Source organism: Carassius auratus, chromosome 25 (genome assembly GCF_003368295.1).
Source record: "Carassius auratus strain Wakin chromosome 25, ASM336829v1, whole genome shotgun sequence".
NCBI lineage: Eukaryota > Metazoa > Chordata > Actinopteri > Cypriniformes > Cyprinidae > Carassius > Carassius auratus.
Window position 1 is genome coordinate 8515919 of NC_039267.1, and position 6968 is coordinate 8522886.

A 6968-nucleotide genomic window follows, 5' to 3' on the forward strand; every position below is an offset into this window, starting at 1 on the left:
TTCTGGCGCACAGAGAGGTGGTGGTATGCTCAAGAGCTATTTTGGAAGTGGTGGTACTGAGTACAGGTGCGTACCGGCCCACTTAAAGCACTGGTTATAATAATGATAATACAAATCATTATACATTTATAAATTATAATTAAAATGTTGACATGTACCATGTTTTTTGGGCATTTACCATAGAAATACCCCAAACTCTGCAAAGGATCCACAGAAAATCTGAGGAACAAATGATAAATTATTATAATAAATGTCTGAATAGAGTAAAATTATAGACTAATGGTATTAATATAAAATATTCTATATATATATATATATATATATATATATATATATATATATGAATTACTTCATATTAATCTTGCTTTATTAAAAAGTTAATGTTTTATTAATTAATATTAACTGTTATATATTATAATTTACAATGCATAGATATTCTAATAATTATTTTTTTTTACTACAGTAATATGATTTCTTGAAACCTGATGATAAAGCCATTTTTTTACCATGGTATTTTGTATATGTACCATGGAAATACTATAGTATTTTAATGTTATTTGGATATGATCCATGATTATGACATGTTTTTCTGGACAATTATTTGCATGCACCATCACAACATCACATTTTGTACCCATGGTATTGCCATGGTATTTTTGGATATGTACCTTGGTAATAATAATGATATTTTGATGTTATTTGGATATGGGCCATGTTAATACCATGTTTTTCTGGACATTTTTTTTTTTTACCATGGTAATACCATAGTACATTTGCATATGTACTACTGTAGTAATACCATATTATGGTATTTTAATGTTATTTTGATATGTGCCACGAAAATATCATGTTTTCTGGTCTTTTTTCATGTACTGTGATGCTGCCATGGTTTTTACCTATAGGTCATATATATTATAGTTTGTGATGATAATAACTGTGGTAACTCTGGTTACCATGTTAAATTAACAATGTGTTTAAGAACGTGTTGTACTGTGCTGTGTGTTTCAGGTGGCACTATGTCTGTGCAGGGTCAGGATATTTCTGAATATCACCTGAGCGGTGAGCAGTCATCATTCATATGCCTCTTGTTTTCATATGAGTTCCTCTAAGTGAGTTGTTGTGTGTGTGTGTGTGTGTGTGTTGTGTGTGTGTGTGTGTGTATCAGTGGTGCTGAACCCGCCTGGCTGGGAGGTGTGTTTGTTTGTGTTCGGCTTCCTGGTTCTGTTTGCTGTGGTTATAGTGAATCTGTGGAAATTATATAAATCCGGCTCCTTCCCGACTCCATCTCCGTACCCAAACTTCCACTACCGCTACCTGCAGGAGAAATATGGCTCCTCCCACTCTGAGGTCAGACAGAAGGTAATCAAACCACTTTTCTGTAATCAAGCACTGGTTTTCCACATGGGTTTTCCATCTTAATAGTAAAAATTATATATATATATTATATTATATATATATATATATAATATATATATATTATATATATATATATATATATATATATATATATATATATGTATTATAATGCATATATTGACAGAGTTTTCTAAAACAAATTTATAGTAAATTCATTAAAAAAGATAAAAAAAGTATATATAAAAAATAAATAATATATAATTTATTGAATTTTTCTTAATTATTATTTGGAATTTCTATCTATCTATCTATCTATCTATCTATCTATCTATCTATCTATATAGTAATGTCAATATAAAAAAAGTATATATATTAATTTAAATCTTAAATATTAAAAATAAAATTATATGAGTAAACTATATTAAGACTAAACATATATTGTATACACACACACATATATATATATGTACCATTTACAATACATAAGTATTATAATAATTTATAATTTTGTCTAAAACAAAAAATAAAACAGAATGCTGTGTTTATAATATGATACTGACTGGTTTTCATGCAGCGCGTTGCAGCTTCCAACCAGCGGAGGGCGTCCTCTGTGAGCCGAAAGCCGAGTCTCCAGCTGTTGGACACTCCAGATGGGCTTCGGGATCTGGGAACGCTGGAGTTGATGAGTCGAGAGCTGGACCCGAGCGGAGGCACCCTGAACCGCTCCGCGTCCTCTGAATCGCTGTGCTCCATCTCTTTCTATCGCTCAAACCTTCGGGCACGAGTTCACGGTGGGACAGCTGGAGGTCACGCTGGAGGTGGACACTCGGGCTTCACTTCTGCTCGTCTCACTGCACCAGGGTAAAGACCTCCTGGAGAAGGAGGAGGAGAACTTCCTGGGCTGCTACATTACCGTCACGCTGGTCCCTCAGCAGATCAGCCTGGGGCCCACACAGGTATTAAACCATAAGACTCTTGTCTTATCATGAAATACATGGATTTTTCCTGTTAGGTTGATATTAAAGTTTAATAGATTAATTTACAAAGAAACTGACATATATGATGGTCAAAAACCCTCAACACATTAAATATTTCATAAAGTCTCCATGAAGTCTTCAGCAACAATATCAGTGTCATTTTATATACTGTACAATTACAGTATTATTAATATTTTTGAAATTAGCTTTCAATTAATATTTTTAGTTCAATGATCATTTATTGGTAGTTTTAGTATTTTTTTTATATACGTTTTTCATTTTGATTGAGGCTTTGTTTGTTTAATATTACTCAATATTTTTTTATTAGTGATGTTAATACTTTATTTCAGTTTGTTACCAAGTCAACATTCACATTTTCAGTGAAGGGCTTAAAGTGTAGGGTTTTTTCACCCAATAATTATCATATATATATATATATATATATATATATATATATATTATATATATATATATATTATAATATACTATATATATATATATATATATATAAATGCTTTATTAATTTTTTTAATTTATTAAGTTTTAGTTAACAATACCATCAGTATTTTATAAAGCAAAGACATCAGCCAATCAGAACTGAGCTCATTTAAATATAGAAGTCTTTAAAATTTACAAAAACATCCAATTAAATTTTAAGGGATCTTTATGGGGTGTAAATAATCATTAAATACTGAAATCACCATTCAAACATCATTAATGCCATATATACAAGAGAAGTTAATAGACTTCGTATATGATTCGGAGCTGCGTCTAAAAAAAACTAATGTAGAAAACCAGCTACGAAAGTACAAATTGAATCCCATATCATTAGTGATAGTGAAATGTCTCTTTCTCTTTATTCTCTTCTGCAGGTCCAGAGAAATGCCTTCACCGTGATGTTTGACGAGCGCTTCTCTGTTCCAATGGATTCAGTAAATTCTGGAGGAGAACAGTCTGCGGTTCTCCACCTTTGGTGTGGATTCAGATGAACGGAGCATCAGTGCTGGAGTGGGCAGAGCTCAAGCTGTCAGATCTGGACCTGGCATTCAGGCCGTTTAATGCCTGGCTCTACCTGCAGGACATCAACAAGGTCAATTATCTTATACAGTGTCCTCACTTTATATAGTAACAGAAAGTTCAAAAAGTGGTGAATAATTTTTTTCAGAGGGGTCAGGTGATAGAAGCTGTTCAAAAATGATCTTTTTTTTTTTTCTCTTCAGGCTGTGGACGCTGTCGGAGAGATCCTGTTGTCTCTCAGTTATTTGCCGACTGCAGAACGTCTCACTATAGTCATCGCCAAAGCAAAGAACCTGGTCTGGACTAATGGAAAGACTTACAGCAGGTGTGAAGCTGAGCTAGATTCTAGTGAAACAATATTTTATCAATTAGAGTTAGTATAAGCGGCTGGAGCAACAACTTGCTGATTGAAATGTTGTTCTAGAAATAGAATCCAGGAACATCTGCTACTTTGCTAATATTTGAACTGAATTCTGTCTGTTTCCATGTGAACAGATCCGTTTGTGAAGGTGTACCTTCTCCAGGACGCCAGGAAGATCAGCAAAAAGAAGACATCCATAAAAAGAGATGATACTAATCCAATCTTCAATGAGGCTATGATCTTCTCAGTGCCAGCCATCGTCCTGCAGGTCTTATTCTGTCTGACTCTGTCTGTCTGTCTGACTGTCTGTCTGTCTGTCTGTCTGTCTGTGTCTGACTGTCTGTCTGTGTCTAACTGTCTGACTGTCTGTCTTTGTGTCTGTCTGTCTGTCTGTCTGTCTGTCTGTCTTTGTATGACTGTCTGTCTGTGTGTCTGTCTGTCTGTCTTTGTATGACTGTCTGTCTGTCTGTGTCTGACTGTCTGCCTGTGTATGTCTGAATGTCTGTCTGTCTGTCTGTCTGTCTGTCTGTCTGTGTCTGTCTTTCTGACTGTCTGTCTGTGTGTGTGTGTGTGTGTGTGTGTGTCTGTCTGTCTGTCTGTCTGTATCTGTCTGTCTGTCTGTGTATGACTGTCTGCCTGTGTCTGTCTGTCTGAATATCTGTCTGTCTGACTGTCTATCTGTCTGTGTCTGACTGTCTGACTGTCTGACTGTCTGTCTGTCTGTCTGTCTGTCTGACTGTCTGACTGCCTGTCTGTGTCTAACTGTCTGTCTGTCTGTCTGTCTGACTGTCTGTGTCTGACTGTCTGTCTGTGTCTAACTGTCTGACTGTCTGTCTGGTCTGTCTGACTGTCTGTGTCTGACTGTCTGTCTGTGTCTAACTGTCTGACTGTCTGTCTGTCTGTGTGTATGTTTGTCTGTCTGTCTGTCTGTCTGTCTGTATCTGTCTGTCTTTGTATGACTGTCTGCCTGTGTCTGTCTGTCTGTCTGTCTTTCTGTCTGTGTCTGACTGTCTGTCTGTTTGTCTGTCTGTCTGTGTCTGTTTGTCTGTGTCTGTCTGACTGGGTCCTGTGTATGTCTGTCTGTCTGTCTTACTGTTTCTGTTTGTCTGTCTGTTTGTGTCTGTCTGTCGGTGTGTGTGTGTCTGTCTGTCTGTCTGACTCTGTCTTTCTGTATGACTGTGTCTGTCTGACTGTGTCTGTCTGTATGACATTATATACATTTAGTGTTCTATGTCTATCATCAGCGTTTGTAAGGTTTGTTGGTGTTTATCAGGATCTCTCTCTGAGAGTGACGGTCGCTGAGAGCACAGAGGATGGCCGTGGTGAAAACCTGGGTCATGTGATCATCGGACCAGAGGCCAGTGGAATGGGAATAACTCATTGGAACCAGATGCTGGCGACCCTGCGGAAACCGGTTTCAATGTGGCACCCGCTCCGGAGGACCTAAGTCCTTGAGTCCTGACCCCTGTCCTCTGAATCCTGTCTGCATGGTGCCTACTGTCTGACTGTCCTAACAGTAAAGACATTGCATATGAAGAGAAAGTCTTTGTGTTTCAGCTGTCTCGAGGATGGTTGGAACTGTAATGAGAGAAAGAGAAAGAGAAATCAGCGGCTCAGGATGTCTCATCTGTAAGGGTCTTTGAAATCCAGGTTTTCTTATCCAGGTTAACTTCATTTCTACATATGATAACAGGGTGGCTGATTGTGTGCTGCAGCCTTTGGGTGAATTGTAAAATGTAACAGAAATTGTAGCCACATTCTGTTGTACTAAGCAGAAAAAAAGAAAAAAATTATTTATTTGGCCATAAATATTTTTTAATATTATGATTTTGAATAATCTTATTTTTCTCTGCTTAAACACATTAAAATAACAAATATACAGCATAAAAACAAATGGACTTCCAGTCTATTTTCTCAGGCAAGTGCAATGAAACTTATTAGCCTAATAGTGGCACCATTGAGCCACATAACCTATCTTAAACTCAGCATTGAGGTGTTTTACTTTTGATTTATTTTCGTCAATAGAGTTATTCCGTTTTTTTAAAGATATTTAAGTAAATTAAATCAAAGTACCAATTTATTTATGTTTTTATTTATTTATTTTGGCTAATGCTATTTACCAGTGGGGGGCGTGCAAGTACTTTCTAAAATCTGTTTTGGGGAAGTTGCAAAAAAAAAAAAAAAAAAAAAAAAAAACAGTAGTCTTTTAATATTTACCTCTTATGTTTTGTATAGCAATGTGATAACTGGTTGCTCTGAACAGTAACTATTAACATTCGATATTATTTTATTTTATTATTAAATAATTCACTTAATCGATCCTAAAATCCAAACTTAAACAGATTCATTTTACATGGCCAATTTGTCAAATTCAGATTGCAGTTCAGTGTGGCTGGAAGATTTATTTATTTTTTATTTTTTTGCCAGGGGATAAATTTAAATTTCTTTGGATTTGTAACATGCATATTAGAGTACAATGTATTTTCCATTTCACAAGAGAGCCACTCATTTCTGCTATTCTCACACTTGGTTAGCATGTCAAAATATAAGAAAGTGCTTTTTGATCAATAGTATATTTGTTGTTGATACTTAAATATTGTTGTTAAATTAGCCTTAGTACATTAAAATCATATATGTAGCGCAAGTAACTTCAAAATAGTAACTGTTACTGGATTACTGGAAAATAAAGAGTAATCCCTTACTTTATTTCATCACAGAAACATGTACTTTGTAGTTTTGTACTTTGTAATGCATAACCCCAACATTGCATAAAATACATGGTCATTCATATCAAACTGGACTATGTATGAACCAATATACATTTCCTTTCACAGTTTTCTTTGGCACGAAAGAAAATGTACAAATGTTTTAACTGCCGCAATAATTACATCTTTTGATGATAGAATGTAGAAACTTCATACCAAAATCAGTGAATCACATCCTAAACACATAAAATGTTTTGTAGAATGAACATCAGATTTGAGCTTCTTGCAATGAAGTCTTTTGTTTTGATGAAGTGCTGCAAACGCTGCGATTTCATTTTTACTACTAACAATACTTTAAGCTTGTTATTTAACTTCATTCTGTGCCAAACTCACCCTAATAAGAAGCAATATTCTCATTTGCAGTGTACATCTAATGTTGGTGAACTTTAAAACATTTAAAGAATGATAAAACATAATTTTAAAATGCATGCACATGTAATGTAGGACATAGTGCAATCAAATGAATTGTTTAAATAAAAATGCTTTATGTGG

General features: G+C 35.1%; 1 pseudogene; it reads left to right on the top strand.

The window, feature by feature from the left end:
* Positions 1-990: 990 nt before the first annotated feature.
* LOC113043745 (synaptotagmin-12-like) lies at positions 991-6687 on the top strand (annotated as a pseudogene).
* Positions 6688-6968: the final 281 nt, after the last annotated feature.